The 25,813-nt window shown below is 34.4% G+C and overlaps 1 protein-coding gene, 1 non-coding gene and 1 pseudogene across 2 annotated transcripts in view; 1 reads left to right on the forward strand and 2 right to left on the reverse strand.

The window, feature by feature from the left end:
* Positions 1–8,767, reverse strand: part of LOC18586568 (DAR GTPase 2, mitochondrial-like) — a 32,151-nt gene extending 23,384 nt beyond the window's left edge. Inside the window, exon 1 of the mRNA XM_088802793.1 lies at positions 8,674–8,767. The gene's annotated coding sequence lies outside the window, so the exon portion shown is untranslated. The remainder of the gene's footprint in view (positions 1–8,673) is intronic.
* A 3,813-nt stretch (positions 8,768–12,580) lies between these two features.
* Positions 12,581–13,292, reverse strand: LOC18586570 (egg cell-secreted protein 1.1-like; annotated as a pseudogene).
* A 10,755-nt stretch (positions 13,293–24,047) lies between these two features.
* On the forward strand, positions 24,048–24,154 carry LOC148760307 (small nucleolar RNA R71). Its single transcript, XR_016023302.1, has one exon. It is a non-coding gene; the product is annotated as a small nucleolar RNA R71 (small nucleolar RNA).
* The last annotated feature ends 1,659 nt before the right edge of the window (positions 24,155–25,813 follow it).

Here is a 25,813-nt window from a genome sequence, read left to right on the forward strand (position 1 = left end):
TTTGAAGGCTTTGTGTGCACGAATCATTTCTTTCCCTTATTTGGAAATATTCTTGCCTTACTGCTTCGTACTGTGCCTTGTAGCCCTCCATGGCAGTTTCCAACAAGTCGTAGTCATTTTTCAACTCTTGGATGGTTTGTTCTTGTCTTCGTACCTCGTGCTGCAAAGCATTGTTGGCACTTTGGAGTTCTTGCATTCTGGCTAACAGAGAAGAATTTGCCATGCTCACTTCCTTAAACTTGCTTTGCCACTCATCCCGTTCTTTCAAAGCCATCCGTACCTTTCTTGTCATCTCTTTCTTCACTTCTTCTAGCTCATCCTCATGTCTCCCCTTCATATTCATCATCTCCTTTTCAAGTCTCTTTCTTGTCAACTCATTCTCCAGCAGGACGTCTTGAGGTTATGGGTTTATGAGATGTTTTGATGGATTTTTAGGGGGGCGTATGACATTTTTCACCCTTTGGTCATGCCAAGTATGATATCCTGTGGTGACTTCATCGGTAACCCTTCCCTGATCCACTCAGCAAGTTTTCTTCCAGTCTTGTGCAATTTCCTCAATTCTCTTTAGCGTTTCCGGCTTTCCATATGTAAACTCTAACTGGTCGAGCTGGTGAGTCATGGGCACGAATTGTTCAGATTCGAACTGTCTCCGTACCATTATCGGGGCATAACTGATGGCTCCCCATGGTCCCATCAGTGGTACCCACGGCTTGTCCCCACATTTATACATTACTTGCATTCGTGGCATCCATGGAGCTCTCCAAGTCACTTCAATGCTCATTAACCTCCGGAGCCTTGCGACCCACTCTTCTTTCCTCTTACAGTCTGGCGATTCGCTTTCGCAGAACTCAAGGATAGGACAACTCGCAGACAGATAAAGCTTTTGAAATTTGCTCTCTTTGCATTCGAAGTGGCTTTTGATCCATATGATTAGGAGTTGAGCACATCCGATGAATCGTCCCTCACCTTTACGTCGACAGAAATTCAAGGATCTGAAGGTTTTAGCTAAGATAGATGGGGCCGGGTTGATACTCCTTGTCACCTTATCAAAGAAGTCTATGACTGACACCTCCACATGACCTAGAACCTTTGGGAAGACCACTAAGCCATAGATCGCCATTGCGAAAGCTAGGAGACCTTGTTCATCCTCCATGTGTTTTTTAATGTATCCGTTCAAAAAACTCCACGGAAGGCATTCTGTGTCTCCTTTCTTTTTCAAATGCTGATCCACTTCTACCCTAGTCATTTCGAACAACTTGGCCAACTTCGGCCGGTGCCCCGTCTTCTGGGCCCTTTAATAGATCTTGTCAGGCTGCATGTGATCTATCCGGAGCAGAGAGGAGTACTCTTCTATGGTAAGGGTCATGTCCACCTTGTTAAAGACAAAGCAACGGTATGAGGGATCCCCAAACTGGATAATGGCTTGAAGCATCTGGTCATCAACAGGTACATATAGGAGCCATGCAATGTGTCCATACTTGTTCTGGAAATTGTCTCAGTGAGCACGTCTCCACTGCTCCCAAATTCCTACCATCTCTGTCAAACCCTGCTTTGTAAAATAATTATAATATCATTCACATGCTCGATAGAATGTTTGTATATTTAGGAAGTTCGAGAAATCGTTAAAAGACGATATTGCCTCTAATGGTATCATTAAGTCGATTAAGCCTCGAACTAGTTCAAATAGGAATTTTAAGGTGAAATTAAGAGTTTCACAATTCAGGGATGACTCAAAATGGTAATTAGGAGTTCGAGGATCAATTCGGAGTTAAACCGAAATTTTCACTATCTAAGGGCAAAATTGTAATTTTTCCACTCGCGGACAAAATTTGAGATTTTGAGAGAATTTAGATCACATTTGACAAATTGGAGAATGGTATGAGTATAAGGGATGAAAAATATGTCTATGGGCAATTTTTCAGTTTTTGGGGTAAAAATGTAATTTTTCACTTTACGGGGGTAAAAGTGTAATTTTAAAAATTTGCTCCACCAAAACTTTGAAAAAGTCTAGAAATTTCATGGAAGACATGGATAAGTGAAGAGGATTGAGTGGTAGAAAAAGAAAGTAAAAAAGATGGCTAGAAAAAAATAAAATACTAAAATATTCAAAAGGTAAATAAAATAATAATATTTTATTAAGCCTATTAAAAGGCTTGAAAATTCCAGAATTCTTCATTGGGATGGTCAGCCAAAACCAGCAGGAGAGAGAGAGAAATAAGAACAAACCCTAGAGTGAGAAAATTCAAAGAAAAAGTGTGATTTTTCAAGGAATCAAGTGTTTAAAGGTATGATTTTTCAAGCTTAGCTTAAGATTTATCATTTCCATGCATTTCTCATCATTTTCCATGGTTGAATCATGTGATTTGAGGATGAATTCAATTCTGGAAAAATGGGTTAGGAGAGAGAAACTTGTTAGATTAATTTGATTTTAAGTTATGTTAGTGTTTTAAGTTAGTTTAGTATATTTAGGAACAAAACAACAAGAAAAGAATTTATTTTCCTCCATTACCATTATTGGCTGAATTTTCTGGGGGAATATTGGCTGCTGATCTTGATGTTTATTTGAGGAATTATGATGAATAATTATAAATTATGAGCCTAGAAAAATAATGGGAATTTTCGGAGCAAAAATATGAATTTTTACCCACTAGGGGTATTTTCGTAATTTCCTATCGAGACAGATAATTTGCACCACACTGAGGAACATTAAGCCAATTTGGGTGCAATTGAGGTATAGAAACTGAAAAAAATTAATTTGAGATTAAATTGGACGCGTTAGTAATTTAATCGGGTAATAGGCCGAATTAGGTCAGCACCGCATTTAAGCGGTAGTCGGATAAGTTGCATGTCATATCATGCATATATACCGAGCCTGAATTGATTTTATAATGGTCAAGCATTGATGTGGTGAATTATGTATTGTACATTGTGGATAGGTGGTGAGCAAATTACACTGGTAAAAGTACCAAAATTGTGCTTGAAGACTGGGATTAGGAGTACATCGACTCCTAGAATTGTGAGTGGACAATTTATCGTCTTAAATATCTAGAGTAATTATACTTGTTTGATGCTTTTATTGAATGGTGAATTTAAATTATAAAATATTATGTTTTCCAATTAAAATGTTTTTTAATAAAAATGAGATTTATACTGATTTTGAAATCAAATATTGTTTTGGGAAAATTAAGTATATGGAGACTGTGTTGAAATTTATGATTTTATATGTTATTGAAATTGGGGCTTATGACACTATGGTAGCATGATGGCTAAATTTTTGGGGTTGGCATGAAATATATGAACAATTTTGGATTGGTCTCGGTAGACTGGATTAAATTTTATTCGCCATATTAAGCTATTGGAAATTTTATGGGTCTGGTGGTATATTAAACGGTCACTGCAGTGGTGGGGGTTTCCGTGGACTGCCTATGAGAGGGGCACGGTAACTCAATTATATACTTACCTCCGGGGGGAGATGTTGGGTGAAGTATCTCCTGAGGTATGATTTGAGTGCACCTCACGTTCGGGCCACCACGTGAGAGTGAGACTCAGCCAACGCCAAGGAACGACTGTGTGTCAAATGTGAAAACATGTTTATGGGTATGGGTCATTGAACAGCCTTGGCGGTCTCAGTGGGATACCTTGACGAAGGTACCCGCGAGAATGATTATGCAGGGGCCAAGTTTAAGAAATTCATAAGTCGGGAAATTTTGATGAAAATAAATTGTTTGGTATAGATTGAAACGAAATTTGTGTTATGAACATTATTGAGATATAACCTTTTTATATTATCTCCATCTACTCGGCTTTAGATGCTTTTGATGGTAATTGTTTACTCACTGGGATTATGTAATCATAATCTCACCCCTCTTCCTATCCATTTTTCAGGCTCAAGACAGTTTGTTGATAGTTGATTAAGACGAGAATTAATCTCGAAGTTGCATCATGGAAGTAAGGGTTCGTAGCTCTACACTTTCTTGGTTAGTTGGGGGCCCACGTGTCACTGTAAATGAAATTTCATACTTTAATTATCTTTATTACTATATGAATAAATTTATTTTACTCTTACGTTACAAAAGTTATTTTAGGAAGACTTTGAAAATATTGTGTTTTAAGAAAATAGAATATTTTATATAATATTTTTATTATATTCAAATAGCTATAATTTTACTTTAAACGAATGTTTTAGACTTCAAAATTTAATTTAAATCATGAAATATGTGTTTCCACTTACATATTACATTTTTTCGGATTTCGAAATTTCAAAAAAAAAAAATTGACGAAAATGCCCCTGTGAGCTAGAAAATAATATTTTATTGTTTTGAGTTGGAACCAACTTATGTTTTCTTGAAATGCGAGATTTAATAACTGTCGCTCACCGGGGAGATGCGGAAGTTGATGCTAAGCCTTACGGGGTTTCGATCGGCATTCGGGGTAATGAGTGCTTATCGGGACGTCGCGGCGGTTGTCACTGGCTCGATGGGAGTTCCGGGTCGTGACAATCTCTGTGAAGTCATTCTGCTGAAGGTCCAAGTGAACTCTCTCAGGTAAAGTTGGGACATGTCTTTGGGTCAAACAATCTCCTTTTTCTTGTTGGATCTGCCCCATCTGTAACTCTATCTCATAGTCATTTTTGTATATGTTGAGCGGACCTGCCGATGACGATGCCATGGATGTAACCGGGATCTCTTAGGTTGGATGTTGTGTAGCCAATATTTATCCTATATGCAATTACGATGCATGCAAATGAACATGTAACATGCACATGACAAGCAAAATAAACTTAAGTTAGTATGGTAAAAAGAAAGAATGGAATGTTAAAAATAATGAGAGAATAATAAGCAATATCATGGGTATTATTGTTTACTCCATGATACTTTATTATCTCGTGGCATAATTTAAAATAGAGGGAGTGGAAGAAATTCCTTCTTGTGTACCTATTTATAGGATATATTCTCATGGGTATGGCCCTACCTAGGGTTAAGCTGCTCTCGGTATTCTATATGCTGAGCGGGGTTTATAAACAGAGCTAAGGTTCCCAAATCGTTCCTCATTGTCATCCACGCGACTAGTAAGGCACCCCGGTCCTCACCCATTACAGGCTTCAAACGGACTAGGTTCGATTTGAGTGGGAGTCTTCACTAGCCTGTGCGGAGGTTATCACCTCACGAGAGCGTAGCTACTAAACTCCCTCCTAAAAAGGACATAACCCGGGTGGAGGGTTTATGCATGAATACAAAATGTGCTGTGTGTGTGAAGGAAATCATCGAGCTTGAAGTAACAATCTCACATCCCTCTATCCTAAATCCCCACAATTATTAAAAGCAATAAAGTAATAAATGCGAAATAAACTAATGCACCAAACAAAATATGCAGAACAAATCATTAACATTAAGGAAATATTGAATTATTTAAAGCCTTGGATAACCTATTATTATTTAATGGTTGGACTCTCGGCAGTCCCCAGTGGAGTCGCCAGCTGACGTAACGTGCGGGTTCGGGAACCCGACCGCTAGACGGGATATGTGAAAACTCACTAAAAAAATTAAACTAAGAGTCGCCACCAATCTTTTTTACTAGGTGCGATTGGCCACCTATTGACTCGATTCTAATCGATGAAAACTTAAATTAATTTTAAGCCCACCGAAAAAAACCTTAAATTGGTCTACGATTTTTTGGATCTAGGCTCGGGAGTACGGTTACGCCCGGGGAAGGATTAGCACCCTCGGGACGCCCGTTCCATGAACAGTACCATTCTTAGATTATCCTATTAGGCTTTAATTTTTAAATTAGCTATATTTCCTTAGTTATTATTCACTTATTTTTATCTCTTATTTGACCTAAAATGGGATGCAAATGCGAGGCAAGATGCATGGCGTGAAAAAGATGCCGGACGAATAACTTTTTATCGAAGATATTTTCTCGAATCCGCCCATCATACTGGTGGGACTCGGGGTATTCTTTCACCTAGGAAATTATCTGAGAAATTCACCTTCGCAAATTTGACGAATAATTTCCATCATCGGAGTTATCGTACGTTTTTCTTTAAAATAATATTTTCGTGCATAATGAACCTAATTCGGGCGAAAGCCTTTTATTAAAAATGTCTCTCGAGCCCTCCCATCATACTGGTGGGACCCGGGGACACCTTTTTACCTAAGGAACTTTTCGAGGAATACCCGCCTTCGCAAGATCCTCGGAAGATCCCATCATCGGGGCTTAAACTCGAAAATGGAAATATTTATATGCAATGATATGTATGATGCAATATATATATATGCTATGCTAATGCAATTATCTATATTTTTTAGTTATTGTTAATTAATTATTATTTTTATTTTATTATATTTTTTATTATTTTCTATTTCATTTCTAATTACTATTTTTTTACACCTTACATTTTTTATTCTAAGTTACCCTTATATTTTCCTTTTATAATGAGATAAATTGTTATGATTCCATTTAATGCTTAATTTTAAATTAGTTGTTATCTTAGATTTTTTATTATTATTTATTTTTTGTTTTTTTGTCGTGTGTATTGCACTTTTACAAATTTATTATTCACCATATATATTTGAATTATTATTATTATTTTTTATTTTCTTCCTTTTTTTTATCTATTATTTACCTATTTATTATTATATATATTTTTGAATGATTTTTGTGTTGTTAAATTTTATTTATAAAAATTTCGGGATCTTGAAATCGAGACCCTCCCATCGTTCTGGTGGGGTCCTAATTCGGATTCCGAACCTAGGGAAAATTGTCTCGAGATTGCGACTTCTCGCGTCCCGAGCGATCGTCCCATCATCGGTACTATCTAAATAATAAGTCATTATTTTGATTAGTGACCTTGAATTAAACTAAAAGCAAGCCTTTTTAAAATTTAGAGACCTAAATTAGAATTAATACTAAAAATAAATGGCCCAATAAATATAATAGGCAAATAACCCAAAAACTAAATTAATAAAAATTAAATGGCCCAATGAACAATAAATCAATAACACAATAACAATCCAAACAGTAAGGTCCAAAAGAGTCCATACCGAATTTGGACTATTGAAGCCCAACGTCCAAGGAAACCAATGACCCCTCTTGGGTTTGGGTCGGCCCACTTTAGCAGTCTCCTTCAAAGATCAAAACTCTGCCGTTTCGAACGCTTGGGAAGGGTTTTTTTTTTTTGAATTCTCCCAAAACTACGCCGTTTTACCACAAAGCCTTAAGTATAAAACCATTCTTTTCCTCATCTCTTCTTCATTTCCTCCACCGTTTTCTCTCTCTAGAAACAAATCTATCTACCTTCTCTCTAAGATCTCACCAGCTAAATGGCGACAACCCAAGCAACAAATCCGGTGCCGGCTTCTCTCTCTCCCTCTAGCCAAGCTAACCGGCGGCAACCCAAGCCCCAAATCCGACGTCGGCTTCTCTCTCTCTCTCTACCCACGCTAACCGGCGGCAACCCAAACACCAGATTTAGCGTCGACTTCTCTCTCTCTCTCTCTCAACCCACGCTAACCGACGGCAACCCAAGCACCAGATCCAGCGCCGGTCGGGCTTCCTCTCTCTCACTCTTCTCCTGCCAGCACAAACCCAAGCCTCTTTTCACTCTCTCTCTCTCAACCCAGGCTAACCGGCGGCAACCCAAGCACCAGATCCAACGCCTGTCGGGCTTTCTCTCTCTCACTCCTGCCGGCGTAAACCCGAGCCCCTTTTCACACACTCTCTCTCAACCCACGCTAACCGGCGGCAACCCAAGCACCAGATCCAGCGCCGGTCGGGCTTCCTCTCTCTCACTCTTCTCCTATCGACGCAAACCCGAGCCCCTTTTCACACTCTCTCTCTCTACTGATCCGCTTTCCGCTCCTCTCATTATGCATTTTTTGATTTTTTAGTATCTCTCTTTGATGTATCTTTCTTGGTTTTTTTTTTGTGTGGATTGTTGTGGCTGCTAGAGACTTAGGAATTTTTGGTTGTGCTTGTTTTCTTTTGCTTGCAGGATCGCTCTGAATGCTACAATGCCCCCTCCCCTTTATACCCAGTTCCTGGGCTCTAGAGGGGGCACGCTCCACTACCTTGTTCCTGGGCATTGGGGGGGCACGTTCCACTACCGTGCCAGACGTGAAAAATTCGCGTCTGGCAGGGTGAGGGAGGTGCCTGGCAAGGTGCGTTCGCACCCTGCCAGTCGTACCTCTCTCCACCCTTTTTCATTCTTTCTTTATTTTTTAAATTTTTATTATTTTTATTTTTAATTCATTTTTTGTTTATGATTTTTATTTATGATTTTTAGTGTCTACAACCAAGGACTATACAATGACTAGAGGTTCATGTGAAGATAATTGTAGTTTCAAACAAGCCTTTCCATACAATCAAAAGAAAAAAAGAGGTGTTTTCCATCTTATGCATATAATCCAGTAATCATAGCATACTTGACAAACACATAAATTATATTCACTTGTAAGAACTTCATGTTATGAGTTCCATAGGTGTGCTGACACACAAATTAGCTACTATGAGCTAAAATCCTAGTTAAAGGACAAAAAATAGACTAGAAGACTTAAAAACAAGTCATCTCTCTGCACTCCAAAGCATATAAGACAATTTAACAAGAAATAAATTGACAACCATCTATGAAAGTCATTTGGTACCAACAACACTATTTTGAGTGGAGAAAAATACCATGGTATCAAAGATTCTTGAAGCTTTTGAGTTTTTCTCTTGACCAGCTTTGAAAAGTAAATCTCTAAGATTATTGGACTGCTTGACCTAACAAAAAGGAAGGAAAGTAAGTAAAGCTAACAAAGATAACAATTCATTAATCAACCAAGAGAGAAATCCTTTCCTGAAAAGACCCTCAAATGGTAAAAAAAAAAAAAAAAACAGAAGAGAGGAAATATAAAAAGACCTTGAAAACAAAGTTACCTAAACATAACAAAATGAAAGAAAGTACTATAAAAGAAAGCCAAAACAGGGCCTCTTGAAGATGAAAGAGATCAATCAACCATAGCAGCTCAACATCAACAGAACATCAGCACAGCAGAGAAAAAAAACCAAGATAGCAGCAACAAAGCCAAGAAGCAGCAGAAATAAAAAGCAAAACAGCCAAAAGTCCTCCAAATCAAGACCTTAAAAACAAAGCACCAAAGTAGAAAACATAGCATAAAAGCCAGTAAACAGGTGAAAGCAGTTGGAACAATAGAAACTCAACAGGAACATGGCAGCAAAAAGGAAAGATAGGACATGGAAAAGCTCAAGCAAACAGAACTAGAAAAAGATCTTAAGCTTTGGACCTTAAAATTGAAATTGCAGAGGAAATGGAGAGTTTGGAGAGATGCTTCAATCAACACAGCAGTAAAGTAAAGCAAGCTTTAGCTTGCAAAGGAGCTTCAGTAGTCATTCGGCATGGAAAGGGGGGCAAAGGTCAAGGGCTTCCCATGGGTTTCAAATGAGAGGGCGGTCTGGCTAAAAATTAAGGTTTTAGGATTTGGGATCTGCTTAGGGAATGTTTAATTTTGCTACGTAAGCAAACCCTTAGAAAATGTTGAATGGCTGGTAGAGTTGGTAAAGGGATACTTAATTTTCAATCACACACAACAAAATTTAAACATTTTATATTTTATTAATAATAATAAACTTTTATTATATTCATATTAAACTTTACTATATAAACTATAAAGATTACAAAAACAATATATTAGGTAATCATAATATATTAGATATTAATGTATAATATAATATATTTAATATTATTAAGTTGTAAACAAACCCAATATTATTTTATTGTGCATATATGAAATAACACAAATTATATGTAACATAAAATGTTATATGTTAAATAGTTTTTCTAGATAATAACTAATTATAACTACTATGTTATAAAAATTAAGGTGATAATTAATAAAATTAATTGTTAACTATAATTATTTAACTTGAAGTTTATTATAAGTTAAGTAATGTTTATGTATAAATTAAATATATGTATATTATAAGTTTAATCCTAAAGATTACTATATATAACTTTAATAATTATAATATATTAATACGTAAGATATTTACTATCATATATTAATATTAACATTAAGTTATATCATTTAAAATATATACCACTTGTAATTTCATATTAATATAGGTTTATAAATATATATATATATATATATATAGTTAAATTTAAATTGCTATGATTATGATTTGTATATGTACATATAACAAATTAATTAATATATTTTAAGTATATTATTAATTAATTAGTTTACTATCATTCTTCGTAATAATTTATATTAACTAATATTAGTACATCAAATATTATTATTTTTGTACAACTTATATATATAGTTAAATATTTATAAATACTCATGATTTCAATTATTAAAATTATAGTATGAAATTAATTGCAAAGGATGACATACTCAAAGTAGTATTAGAATTACCCAATAAGAATATATGATAAATGTAAAGCATAACGTTATAATGTTATATATAATTACAAATTTTGTATAATTCATAACTAACTGGAAACAATATATATGCTATAAAAACTAAAGTTATAACTTTATTGTAAAATTATTAAGCGTAATCATATAAATAAAATTTATTATAAGTTATATTAATACTTACATATAAATTAGATATTTGTATATTATATTTAACTAATACATATATAATTATACGTATATAAAGTATTATTATTTTTTGTTTAATTTATTATTAGATCTTATCATGTATTTTTATAAAATTAAAAAATTTATTATGTTCTTTTTATCAATTTTTAAATGTTATAAAATTAATGAATTTGGAACTATTAATTTGTAATTTATGATTCAATAAAGTTTTCAAAATGTAAAAAAATAAGCAAAGGAAAACATATTTAAATTTTTAAATATTATAAACTTCAGTATGTATATATTTGCTTTTATTAATATCTATTTTTTATAAAAGATTAATAAATTTTATAAAAAATTTTAAAATATTTTAAGTAAAAAAATTTCAAACATAGTATCACCAACAAAATTTTCCGATGAAATGTTTCATTAGAAAATTTCCGTTGGTAATAGCTTTTTCTAACGGAAAATTTCATTGGAAACTTTAGCGGGCTTTAAATTTTTTTGGATCCTTAAACTTTCAAACGGATTTCCAACGGATAATTTTCTGTTGAAAAATTCAAACGAAAATCTATTGGAAATTCCGTTGAAAAATTTGGTGGGAGAAATTTTTTTTTGAGCTAACAAAATCTCCGACGGATTTCCAACGGAAATATTCCATTGGTATATTTCCGTTGGAAATCCGTTGAAAATCTGTTGAAAAAATTCACAAAAATTTTTGTTGAAATTTCATTAAAAATTTGTTGGAAATTTTCAACGAAAAATTTCCAACAAAATTTTTTTCGTTGGAAAAACTCTGTTTTCTTGAGGTAAAATGAACTAGTATTGTACTCATTACCACTCCTGCTAATTGCTTATAACACGATTCCATTATTCCTGACTAATACTGACCTTTCATCATGTAAGAACTAAAGTCGTTTGTGAATCTCTATTCATTCAAGTTTTAGTGTGTAAATAAGTTGAGCAAAAGAAATTAAAACCAAAAAAAAAAAATAGCTAATCCTTGTTACATAAAATAATTGGAATAATGCACCTTTTAGGGAAAACTACTTTTGGTCATTAAATTTTATTTAGTAAAATAAAGCCATCAAAGGGTTTATTTTGGTACAAATTGCCATAAACAAAAATTGGAAATTATAGGAACCATAAGTCTATTAAAAATATTGACATGAAATGCTACACTGGGCACTAATGATAAATGTAAAATTTTATGTGAAAGGTGACTGAAAAGTAATTATAAAAATAATTATTATATATATATATATATCAAATTTTATACATAAATAATAAAGAAAATTAAAATCTGAACTTCAGCCACCAGCTTGGCTTGGCTGGTGTTGGGCACCATAACCTAGATTTTCCCTATGAGGTTCAAAGTTCCTGTTTAAGTTTTTTCCTTAGAACTCATAAAATCTTCAATTCTCAGCACAACGGTCAACAGGTTCTTGCAGGAATAAGTCTGGCACGTTAAACCTATGGCTTATTTAAACATCAGAGACCACAATTTTCCTTTCTTTTCCCATTAGCGAGGCACAAATTCTTAAATAAGTTAGTAGTCTTTAATTGTTTTGTAATGTTTTATTTTCATTCATGACTTAAAAATTTTGAATTTTTTATTTATGTCTCGTCAGTTTATGTTAAAATTTAAATAGAATATAGATAAAATTTGTCATGTGGTATTTTGGTAGATATACACATGCCAAATTTTATCGAAAATTAAATGGTATGTTGATGGATGAATTTGAAACAAAGTCATAGGTCATGGATACAGAAATTAATCTTTTTTAGATCATAAATGAAAATAAAACATTTCTAAAAGATCATATATTGATTAATAATATAATTTATTCTAAACTCTTTTATTAATTCAATTTATTCAAACAACTTTACCATATAGCAAACACCATAACAACCAGTGGTAATGCTAATAAAAACATAAGACCAAAGAAAATAAACACCAAGGCTGAAAAAGTTAAATGTTGTCTTCTCTATATAAAGGTCGCCGAACTAATTGGAGAGCCAGCAAAAGGAGCAGCAGTAGGTGCAGAAGGTGCATCGCAGTAGCCTGTAAGCCTTTTGTCTTCCTCATATGTGAAACCAATGGAAATGAACATGCCAGGCCAGCAGGCATTGATTTTTAGAATGTCACCGCAACATTTATGGCCAATACCATGTTGGCCCTTGATGATTAAGAAGCCAACAATCTGAGGCATGCAAGATTTCAGGTCGTTCAGTGCAGACCAGCACTTAAGAAGGCCTTTACTAGCCTCAAGCCTTGCTGCAAGGACATGTCCTGGCCCCTTGTCGTAGCCGGATAGCTCCCTTGTTGCAGTTGCACTGGCAGCCAAGAGGCAAAACATGGACAAAAGAAGAAACACATTTTTTCGAGCCATGTTAATGTAAATAGTTGATAGGGAAAGAGAGCAAACTGATGGATAGATGCATGAGGAGAAGGTGAGAGTCTGGGAGGTTACTTATAGGAGAAATATGAGAGGGAGATGGAAGAAAGAACTAAAAAAGTTAAAGGTGTGATTGGTTTCATGATTACGAGTTCTAATTGTCTTAGCCAAAGGATTAATTAAGAGAAGATGACGGGTTTGTATAACTGGAGTAACTGCAATTAGTCATGTAACTTGCATGAAGCCATGGAGGACTGTAACAACAGCGGGTTTCCAAATAGCAATAGGTACTTGCCTTCATGTTAACCTGTCCAAGTTGATGCGAGACGGAAACATTTGAGCAAAGCCTTCAGAATTTTGTGCTTGAGTAGTTCCTTTATGAACATGCCAGGTTTGATGGAAGGGGTCAAGGTTTTGAGTGTATACCATTTGGTTCTAGCAGAAGGATGAGCCTAGGCGTCACTTTTGCACTTCAAGTCCTACACTTGGCATTGTGTCGGCTGCTTCATGGTCAGACAAAGCAGTCGATATTGGACTACTTTGATATGTCTCGGTATTTCTTGCTTGGATTTAGTAGGGATGTTTTTAAGGTTGAAGGTTTAGGAGGGTGTAATCAATTAAGGTACTGCTAATTAATAAATTCTTAAGAATTTTTCTTTTTTGAATAAAAATATGATATGATTATTTTCTTATAAAAAATATAACACGACGCTTAAATGACAAAAAATATCTCATGGGAAAATAAATTTAACAATACCCTCATTTGGTAATATTTAACTTTGTCATATAATACTTTTGAACACTTTGTATTTAAGGGTTAATTTTTTAACTAAACAATCACATATAGTAAGCCCTAAACAGTATTTTCTTGACTTATAATTAAATTTAGCTTTAGATCAAGAGATCATATTTGCAAGTTCCCATTCCTTTTCGTTTTATTTTTTTGTTTTGAATCATGATAATGATTTCTATTTTTTCAGGAAAAATATTTGAACACAATAGTGATACGAATATTTCTTTATTTGAAAGTAACAAAGATTTTTTTATTTTTGAAAGTATGCAGGCTGCATCTTCATTTTAAATCCAATTTTGCAAACATGTGTAGCTCTCCTCAACTTTTCATGAATTTCAGTGCTTTGGAAATTCATCTACCTTCCTAACTTCATCTCTACCACTTCAATATTACTCTTAGTGCATTAAAATGTACATATTATAAAGTTTTGTCAGTTAAAATCTTACTACGCAAGTATACGTATCGAATATATAGTATATTAGTACGCAAGGTATCGATCTCACAGGAAATTGATCTAAAACTTTACTAATTACTAAAATTAGAACAATTCAATCTTATCCAAACAATCAAAATTTATTAATTAACTAAAATTAAAACCAACAAGAAAAATTGAAGTAATAATAACTTGAGAAAATATCAAATCAAACAAGTCTAGGATCACAATATCTCTCGCACTTCATCTAAATCTTACCTCTCTTACTTAACTTATTTCAATGGGTTGAATTGCTAACCTAGAGTCCAAAATTATTTATAAGAGTCTCCCGACTCAACCTATAAAAATATCTATTTTAACCAAAACACTATATCCTTATGTGATTTGAAATTAAAATAGACTCATTAAGTTTAGACTCTAATTTGGCTACATACGGCCTATAGATATATCCCTATCCTATACACAAATCAATTAATTTGATCATGTGCTATCCCAATTTTAGTCTACTCTAAACTCCCTTTCCCAAGTTTGTTTAGGTTCCTAGATCAATTTAATTGGTAATCAGACAATTAAAAGCATTAAGAACAAATTGGAATAAACAATTCAAATCCCATTAAAAATAAGTAAGAAAGAGATTAAAAACTTAGACTACATGTGAGTTCAATTGCAATCTTAGAAAAAGAAAATTAGCTACTCATAATTGCAAAATAAAATAACATTGTATAAAATTCAACCATTGAAAGTATCAAGAAAGATAAAAGCTAAGGAAGAAAACAAAATAATATTTTTCGCCTTGATCTCCAAGTTTCAGCTTCAACTTGTAACTTCTTGAATCTCTCAAAAGTTGTTTGTCTAATGTTATTAAACATATTCTATTTATACTAATAGACTAAACCTAAAGTTCCTTAAGCTGACCTAGGGTTTAATTGGGCTTAAAAATGTAATAAAAGGCCCAAAAATCAATTATCAATCTTTACAAATTTTCATTCCTGGCACAGTACGTCTAGCCATTTTCCGACGCGATTTTCTCTATCTGCAAAGCAGAACTGGACAAAGTGATCTTCATGAAAGTTGTAGCTCTATCTCTTAGCTTTCCAATGGTCTAAGAATAGTATCATTTGGAGTTCTGTAACTAGAGATATGGCAAAAATACTGAAGTATATGCAAGCAGATTCTAGATCTGTCTACACCTTACTTTTTAAAATTAAGCCCAACACTTTTAATCTTACAAAAGAAATATAAAAACTAATAAATAATAACCAAATTAACATGAATAAAATAAAATTAAAATAAATAACTTAAAAGTAAACTAATTATAAAAACAACTAAAAATAAGTAAATTATAATTGAAAATTGAGGACTTAGCAAATATTTAATAACAAAATTGAAATAAAATAATTCTATAAAATAGAATTATCACACCCAAAACTTAAGATTTTGCTAGTTCTAGAGCAAAAGAAAACTGAACTTGAAAAAATTCTTGAACAAGAGATAGAAATACCAAATCATGATTTCCCAATTTTTCCTCAGAAATTAATCCAATTCTAACTTAAGGTAACATACAGCTAATCTTTAAATTCATGCATCAATTCAAGTGAAAACTTATTTTTCGAATGGACTTCCGTGTGTGTGTGAATGCTCTCTTACAAAGAATATCATGCAATTCAAATCAATTCATGCCAAATCTAAGCATAGATTAGTACTAAGATCCCATAAGTTTGCTTTTCATCTCTTTCTCCACTAATGTAGATGAACACTTATTCAAAGATCAATAAGTCTTTATCAAGCTTGTAATGTAAGGCTAGGGTCAAGGTATGATAAATGATATATTTAGGCTCAAATTCACCCTAAGCACTTAATCAATCTAGGACACATAAAGAGCTCAAATTTTTTATATGGCACCCCCAAACTTAAAGTAAACTTTCCTTTGTACATAACACTTTATTTCTTTTCTTTCTTTTTTTTTTCTTCATCTTTTTTTTTAACCCCCAAACATATATTTTTTTTGACAATTATAAACTAGGGGTATTTTTGCTAACAACCATCACTTTTTTTTTTTCACACCTTTCTCCCTCAATTTATCTTTAAGCTCAAATCATTTTTTAGAACGATTAACATACTTAGAGGGTGAGAGGTTCAAATTGCTGGAATTAAATAAATAGGCCAAGGCTAATATAATTGTGTAATTACCAAGAAAAGGTAAATTAGGCTCAAAAAGGGTAACTAAGGATAAATATAACAAGGTGGGCTCAAACGATCCAAAGATGGCCTAAATCACTTTCTATCTTAAGTGTTATCTAAGATTTCACCTCGAGAGAAAATCAAACAAATTCTAAAATTTTTGACTTCACTATACTTTCTATTCAACAGAAACTTTCTCTAAATCACACAAAAGATTCTAAGTAAAAGAGTGTAGTACTCAAATTATTGGAAGTCATATTCTAAAATAAAGTTAACACAAAAATATCACATAAAAATAAATCATAACTATATGCTTCCCAAAAGCTAAGAATCAAAAAATAATTAAAATATCATCCTAGGATTGGAACAATCATGAATGAGGTACAACTATCTCAAATTATTATTATTATTATTATTTTTTCGAAAACACAACAAAACATGCAAATAAAAGCAAGCATCAAAAAATAAACTAACAAAAGTCTAAACTACTCCCCCAAACTTGAAATGGACATTGCCCTCAATGTGATAACAAAAATAAAAGACAAGGGACAAGAATACTCCCCTCACTCCGAATCGGTAGTCTACAAGTCTGCCGCATCAACACCGCCAAAATCATCTTTAGAGTCAGAATCTGTAGGTAGCGAAGGAAACGTAGACATATCCATCCCAACGTGTGTAGCATAGGCTCGCATCATCTGTTCAATTGCTCGATTCTACCTTTCTTGACGATCTAAACGACGATCGATGCGCTCCATCCATTGAGCAACACTACGTGTGAGCGTTGCTTGTGGAGGTGGGAGAACAGCTTGGGAAGAACTACTAGCAACCTGTGTAGATTCCTCTAATCTTTGGAGAATGCCCATGGTGATAGGAAGTTTTGGTTGTTGAAGCTCTTCTTTATCACTCCATTGCACACCAGCTCGCGCACATAAGGCAGTGATGAGGGAAGGAAAACCGATACCATCTCGTTTAGTGCAACCCGTATGTAGGATGGCATGAGAGATAACCTTACCAACAACAATGGATTTATGTGTGACAATGGCATAAATAAGCACTGCACGATCCTTCGTGACATCACTGATATGAGTGAAAGGGAGTAACCGTGCCGCTACAAAATGTAACCAAACTTTAAACTCTTTTTTCATGACACTCCGTTTGAATGAAACTGGCTTACCATGCGATGTCTTCCATTGGGCTCCTTCAACGCACAATGTTGATATAATCTCATTGCAATCTTGATGATCGCCCAAATACTGACCATATTCATCATTTTCAATATTTGGAGTTCTCAAAAATTCATTGATAGCTTGGCTATGAAAAGGAACACGTTTACCACGAAAAAATGCCACACCATCAACATGCTTAACCACATTAGCATAAAACTCTCGTACTACAGGAACCACTGCTGCATCAGGTTGGTGACAAAATTGACGCCAATATTTGTCACAAATCATGTCATTAATCTCCTTGTAAGGCAGAATGGGGATCCCTATGCCTCGTTCGGGAATGGGCACTTTGTTGATCAAGGACGTATGATAGCGCGCAAAGGCTTCGGCAGATATAAACTTTGATCTATCAAAAGATCCACTGGAACTTGGCTTGGATAGTTTTGGTGCCATTCCTACAAAAGAAAGTTAATTATCAACATAAATTCAGAGGAAAAATATGCAAGTAGTGTTGTATCAACAAACATGGAAATATGAAAGATTTATGCGCATGAGCTTAATTAGTGCCTGACCAATGGAACAAATCAAATTCAAGATTTCCATTGACAATCTTACTTCTTGAGATGCAGCCTAAAGTCCCTATGCCTCACAACATTAAGATAGCCTTCTCATAATATAGTTTTCACAATGCCACAATTCATAAAAGAAATCCAAAAATTATATCTATGACAATGTACTCATCCAACATTATAAATATGGCATGTGTTGCTCCACAAGTCCAAAATTTAATTATACTGGCTCAACCAAGCATAAGAATGTAAACAAACCCATCATATACTTTCAACAATCAAGCATTTATCAAATAATTTTGCAGCAACCAAAAATCTATGAATTTATTATATGGGTATCACAAAAATGGCAGCAAACGTCAAAATTGTCTTCAATTTAAACATTAATCAGGAAGAAGTGTGAGAAACCCATTAACCAACATGCACAATAGACTCATTCAAGAAGCAAAAATTATATGATTACAACCTCTGCTTCTCTCTACATAAAAAAAATGGAAAAAGAAATATTTGCAGGAGAGAAGGTGGAATGGTTACCTTAATAATGCAATGAGTGTAGTGGTTGTAAGTGAAAATAGAAAATAAATCCAAGTAAAAACAAAATACAGAAATATTTGAGTGCAGAAGAAAGTGAAGAATGCAGTAGAGTTGAAAGGGAAGTGGGAATGGGGGAGGGTGTTTGGCAGCAAGAGAAGAAGAAAGTGAAAGGAGAGAAAAAAAAATAGAGGGTTTTTAAAGGAGTTGGGGCTGGGCCCTAACCTAGTGAGGGTCGCGGCGCTCAAGTAAACTGTCCCGAAGCGTTACGCTTTGGGTTTGAGCACCGCGGCGCTCAACCTTTCTGCCAAAATTTTTTATTTTTTATTTGTTCAGCGTCGCGGTGCTCAAGGTGAGGGCCGCGGTGCTGAAATGTTCTGTTTCAGCTGCCATCACGTGCATAATCCATGGCCGCGGCTCTCAATTTGAGGGCCGCGGCTCTGACCCTTTTCTTTTTCTTTATTTTTATTTTTTTTATTTTTTATTTTTTTGATTTTTTTGAATGACCTGCAAAAAGGGAAAATAATAGATTAAAATAATAATAATAATAATAATAATAATAATAATAAAGTAAAAAAATAAAAAAATAAAGATAAAATGAAATAAAATAAAATAAATCAAAACCGAGTAAGGTTAAGAAGCTTGGGTTGCCTCCCAAGAAGCGCTTCATTTATAGTCTTCGACTAGACTGTCTTGGACTTTAGGCCGTATCAAGCAAGTGAATTGAGGACTATTGACGATTAATTCACCTCCCCAATAATGCTTTAATCTTTGTCCATTGACTTTAAATTTTCGACCATTTGTCCCTCTAACTTTGATCGCTCCATGTGGGAATACCTCATTGACAATAAAAGGACCAGACCACCTTGATTTGAGCTTTCCCGAAAATAATTTTAAGTGAGAATTATAAAGCAACACTGCTTGTCTTGGCTCAAAGCTTCTTGCCAATATCTTCTTATCATGCCATTGCTTCGTTTTGTCTTTGTAGAGTTTGGCACTCTCATAAGCTTGAAGGCGAAATTCATCAAGTTCATTTTATTGCAACAACCTTTTCTCACCTATTACTTGTATATCAAAATTTAACTTCTTCACAGCCTAATAAGCATTGTGTTCAAGTTCCACTAGTAAGTGACAAGCTTTGCCAAAGATCAACTTGTATGGAGACATACCAATTGGGGTCTTCTAAGTAGTCCTATATGCCCACAGTGCATCATCCAATCTCTTTGACCAATGTTTTCTTGTGGGACACATGGTCTTCTCCAAAATCCTTTTGATTTCGTGATTCGATACTTCCGCTTGGCCGCTAGTTTGAGGATGGTATGCAGTGGCAACCTTATGTTTAACTCCATATTTTGCTAGAAGTGCATCAAAGTACTTGTTGCAAAAGTGACTTCCCTCATCACTAATAATTACCCTTGGAGTGCCAAATCGAGTGAAAATATTTTTCTTGATGAAATTCAGTACCACCTTCGAATCATTATGAGGAAAGGCTACCGCTTCAACCCACTTGAGACATAATCCACAGCAAGCAAAATGTATTTGTTGTTATATGAGGATATGAACAGACCCATGAAGTAGATACCCCATACATAAAAATTTTTTATCTCCATGATGTTGTTGAAAGGCATCTCATGTCGCCTTGAGATATTTCCCACTCGTTGGCACTTGTCACATTGCAAGACAAAATTATGAGCATCCTTAAATAATGTAGGCCAATACAAACCTGATTGGAGGACTTTAGCAGCAGTCCTTGTTCTTCCAAAGTGTCCTCCATTATCTAAAGAATGGCAATGGTGAAGCACACTTTGAATCTCTTCCTTCGGGACACATTTTCTGAACATCTGGTCTTTACACTGTTTGAACAAGTAAGGCTCATCCCAAAAATAAAATTTAACATCATACAAAAATTTCTTTTTCTGATGAAAATTTAAATCAGGGGGAATAATATTACTTACCAAATAGTTTACAAAATCAGCATACCAAAGAAGTGATTTCTTACCAACTTGAAGCATTTGTTCATCAGGAAAAGTCTCTTTGATTAAGGTCGAATCCTTACCTTGAGCTTCAATTTCTAATCTTGAGAGGTGGTCTGCAACTTGATTTTCTGTTCCTTTTCTATCATGAATCTCAAGATCAAATTCTTGAAGTAAAAAGATCCACCTTATCAATCTTGGCTTAGCATCCTTCTTGGCAATCAAATACTTGATAGCTGAGTGATCAATGTACACTATCACCTTTGTCCCCACGAGATAGGAGGGAAATTTGTCAAAAACAAAAACCACAGCCAAGAGCTCATTTTCTATCGTGGTATAATTTTTCTGAGTCTCATTCAAAATCTTGCTAGCATAATAGATGGAATGGAAGATTTTATCCTTCCTTTGTCCCAAAATAGCTCCCACCACGTAACCACTTGCATCACACATTAGCTCAAAAGGAAGAGTCCAATCGGGACTAATTATGATAGGTGTAGATATTAATCTTTTCTTCAATTCATCAAAGGCAACAAGACATTCATTATCAAACTTAAATGGCACATCTTTCTCCAATAAATTGCAAAGTGATTTCGAAATTTTTGAAAAGTCCTTAATAAATCTTCTATAAAAACCAGCATGACTAAGAAAACTTTTAATACCTTTGACGTTTATTGGAGGTGGTAGTTTCTCGATTGCTTCAATTTTTGCTTTATCAACCTCAATGCCATTACTAGAGATCTTGTGCCCAAGAACAATACCTTCTCGCACCATGAAGTGACATTTCTCCCAATTGAGCACCAAATTTGTTTCTTCGCACCTCTTGAGTATCCTGGCAAGATTTAAAAGACAATCATCAAAATTATTTCCAAAGACTGAGAAATCATCCATAAATACCTCCAAGCATTTTTCCACCATGTTTGTGAATATGGTCATCATGCATCGTTGAAAGGTGGCAGGTGCATCACATAATCCAAATGGCATTCTTCTAAAAGCAAAGGTGCCATAAGGACATGTAAATGTAGTCTTTTCCTGATCTTCAGGAGCAATAGCAATTTGGTTATAGCCAGAATAACAATCTAGAAAACAATAATATTCCTTACAAGCCAAGCGATCTAACATTTGATCAATGAATGGAAGAGCGTAGTGATCTTTCCTTGTGGCTTTGTTGAGCTTGCAGTAGTCCATGCACACTCTCCATCCAGTCACCGTTCTTGTTGGAATGAGCTCATTATTGTCATTGGCCACCACAGTCATTCCTCCTTTCTTAGGAACACATTGAACTGGACTTACCCATGAGCTATCAGAGATAGGGTAAATTATTCCAGCATCTAACCACTTGATGATTTCCTTCTTGACCACTTCCTTCATGATGGGATTCAATCTTCTTTGTTATTCAATTGTGGCTTTGTGTTCTTTCTTAAGAAGAATTTTATGCATGCAAATAGAAAGGCTAATCCCCTTAATATCAGCTATGGTCTACCTAATTGCTTTCTTGAATTCTCTAAGTGTTCTCAATAACTTCTCCTTTTGCAAGCTAGTAAAAGCATAAGAAATAATAACCGGAAGAGTGGAAGATTTTCCAAGAAAAGCATACCTCAAGTGTGCTGGTACAGGTTTGAGTTGCAAAGTAGGTGGCTCCTCAATGGAAGGCTTAGAAGTTGGCACCAAAGAAGCTAAAATATCTAAAGACTCCAATTGATGATTAGTTCTAAATTTGGAGTGAGCATTCAACAAATTTGAATATTCAATAAACTCATCATCATCCCTATCAAAGTTAGCAACTAAACATGCTTCAAGAGGATCATTGGGATTTTCTTCTAACAAAACATCATGTGTTAAATTATTCACTACATTCACAGAAAAACAGCCTTTAGATGTCACAGGTAATTTTTAAGCTTTGAAAATATTAAATGTTACCTGTTGGTCTTGAACTCTCAAAGTGAGCTCACCTTTTTCAACATCAATCAAGGCTCTAGCAGTTGTTAAGAATGGCCTCCCAAGAATGATTGGAATTTGCCTATCTTCTTCCATGTCAAGAATTATAAAATCAACTGGAAAAATAAATTTATCTACCTTGACAAGAACATCTTCAATAATCTCCCTTGGGTACACATAAAAATGATCAGCCAATTACAAAGTTACAGAAGTGGGTTTGCATTCACCTAAACCAACTTTCTCAAAAATTGACCAAGGCATTAAATTGATACTTGCACCTAAATCACTCAAAGCTTTTGCAAACAATAAATTACCAATAGTGCAAGGGATTGTGAAACTACTTGGATCTTTGAGTTTTGGTGGCAGCTTGTTTTGGAGAATTGCACTACACTATTCTGTAAGGGAGACAGTTTCAAACTCACCTAGCTTTCTCTTTTTGGAGAGGATGTCTTTCAAGAACTTGACATAACTGGGCATTTGTTCCAGAGCTTCAGCAAAAGGAATATTTATGTGTAATTTCTTGAAGACATCAATGAACTTCTGAAATTGCTTTTCAAGCTTTTGCTTTTGGAGTCTTTGGGGAAAAGGTGGTGGAAGATGGATGACTTGAGAAGTTCCATGATTTTCAGCCCTGACATCATCTTTCTTTTTGACTTCACTCTCTTTTTCACACATTCCTTCCCTATCAACAACTTCATTCTCAGGTTCATCTACTTTTTCATTCACCCCTTCAATCTCCTTTCCACTCCTTAAAGTGATTGCTTGGCATTGTTCTTTACCTTTTGGGATTGATTTGTGTGTCACTAGGTAGAGAACCTTGAGGTCTATTGTTGATGGAATTTGCAAGCTGTCCCATTTAGGTTTCAAGATTTCTCAAGGATGCTCCAAAGCTTTGAATTATCGCATCATTCTTGGATATATACTGCAAGAGAAGTTCTTCCACTTGGGTCTTTTTTTCAGGAACTGGTGGTCTAACTTGTTGTTGAAATCCCAGAGGCATGTTGGGTTTTGGATTAGAAGGCCCTGCATTATTATTCCATGAAAAATTAGGATGGTTTCTCCAACCAGGATTATAAGTATTGGAATATGGGTTGTTCTACTATCTGTTAAAGTTTCCCACAAACTAGACTGATTCAGAATTGTATGGACATTGATCATTTGAATGGCCATCCCCACACATCTCACAAATTGAATTTTGAACTGCATGAACTCTCATTGTGTCAATCTTCTTGGACAATGTAGCCACTTACGCGGCTAAGTTGCTCATTGCATCAATTTCATAGGCTCCAACAGCTTTTCTCGAATCCGACCTTTCTGAAGGCCATTGATAATTATTTGAAGTCATTTATTCTAACAAATTATAAGCATTTGCTGCATTTTTACTGATTAATGCCCCACCACCACCAGCATCAATTGTGGTTTTAATTGACCTAATAAGCCCATTGTAGAATGTTTGAACTTGCAGCTAATTAGGAAGCCCATGATGTGGACATCTTCGCAGTAGTTATTTAAACCTCTCCCAAGCTTCATACGAGGACTCACCATCAAATTGTGTGAATGAGGTAATATCGTTCCTCAACTTTGCAGTCTTTGCAGGTAGAAAGAACTTTGCGAGAAACTTTTGAGCCAATTCCTCCCATGTAGTGATAGACCCATTAGGCAGTGAATTAAGCCAACTTTTTGCTTTATCCCTCAGAGAGAATGGAAATAGTCTGAATGTAATAGCATTATCAATTACTCCATTGTATTTAAAGGTATCGCAAATCTCTAGGAAATTTACTAAATGAGCATTAGGATCATCATTGGGTAACCCACCAAATTGGATTGAAGACTGAATCATCTGAATATAGGCTTGTTTAATTTCAAAATTATTTACATTGATGGAAGGTCTCCTAATGCTTTGGTGCAAACCTTGCAACAGAGGAACTGCATAATCTCGCAATGCTCTATTTGCTTCGGGAACTGCATTAATGGCATTATTACCATTATTAATGTTATCCTCGGCCATTGTTTGATTTAAAGTTGCAACTTATAAATTCTCCCTTCGACGTCTTCTAAAAGTTCTTTCTATCTCAGGATCAAAAGGAACAAGATTCAAGTTGTCTCTTCTTTGCATACAATGACCAAAGATATCTGCAAGATAAACAAAATCTAAAATTAAAACAAGACAAATAAAATTTGAAGTAAGACCAAATTGCTTGGTATTAGTATTAGTAAAAATTCTAGAAACAATTCCCTAGCAACAGCACCAAAAACTTGTCAGTTAAAATCCTACTTCGTAAGTATACGTATCGAATAGATAGTATATTAGCAAGTAAGGTATCGATCCCATAGGGAATTGATCTAAAACTTTACTAATTACTAAAATTAGAACAATTCAGTCTTATCCAAACAATCAAAATTTATTAATTAACTAAAATTAAAACCAACAAGAAAAATTGAAGTAATAATAACTTGAAAAAATATCAAATCAAACAAGCCTAGGATCACAATATCCCTCACACTTCATCTAAATCTTACCTCTCTTACTTAACTTATTTCAATGGGTTGAATTGCTAACCTAGAGTCCTAAATTATTTATAAGGGTCTCCCGACTCAACCTATAAAAATATCTATTTTAACCAAAACACTATATCCCTATGTGATTTGAAATTAAAACAGACTCATTAAGTTCAGGCTCTAATTTGGTTACATACGGCCTATAGGTATATCCCTATCTTATACGCAAATCAATTAATTTGATCATATGCTATCCCAATTTTAGTCTACTCTAAACTCCCTTTCCCAAGTTTGTTTAGGTTCCTAGATCAATTTCATTGGTGATCAGATAATTAAAAGCATTAAGAACAAATTGGAATAAACAATTCAAATCCCATTAAAAATAAGTAAGAAAGAGATTAAAAACTTAGACTACATGTGAGTTCAATTGCAATCCTAGAAAAAAAAATTAGCTACTCATAATTGCAAAATAAAATAACATTGTATAAAATTCAATCATTGAAAGTATCAAGAAAGATAAAAGCTAAGGAAGAAAGCAAAACAATATTTTTCGCCTTGATCTCTAAGTTTCAGCCTCAACTTGTAACTTCTTGAATCTCTCAAAAGTTATTTGTCTAATGTTATTAAACATATTCTATTTATACTAATAGACTAAACCTAAAGTTCCTTAAGCTGACTTAGGGTTTAATTGGGCTTAAAAGTGTAATAAAAGGCCCAAAAATCAATTATCAGTCTTTACAAA

Source organism: Theobroma cacao, chromosome 10 (genome assembly GCF_053813885.1).
Source record: "Theobroma cacao isolate CCN51 chromosome 10, ASM5381388v1, whole genome shotgun sequence".
Taxonomy (NCBI): Eukaryota; Viridiplantae; Streptophyta; class Magnoliopsida; order Malvales; family Malvaceae; genus Theobroma; species Theobroma cacao.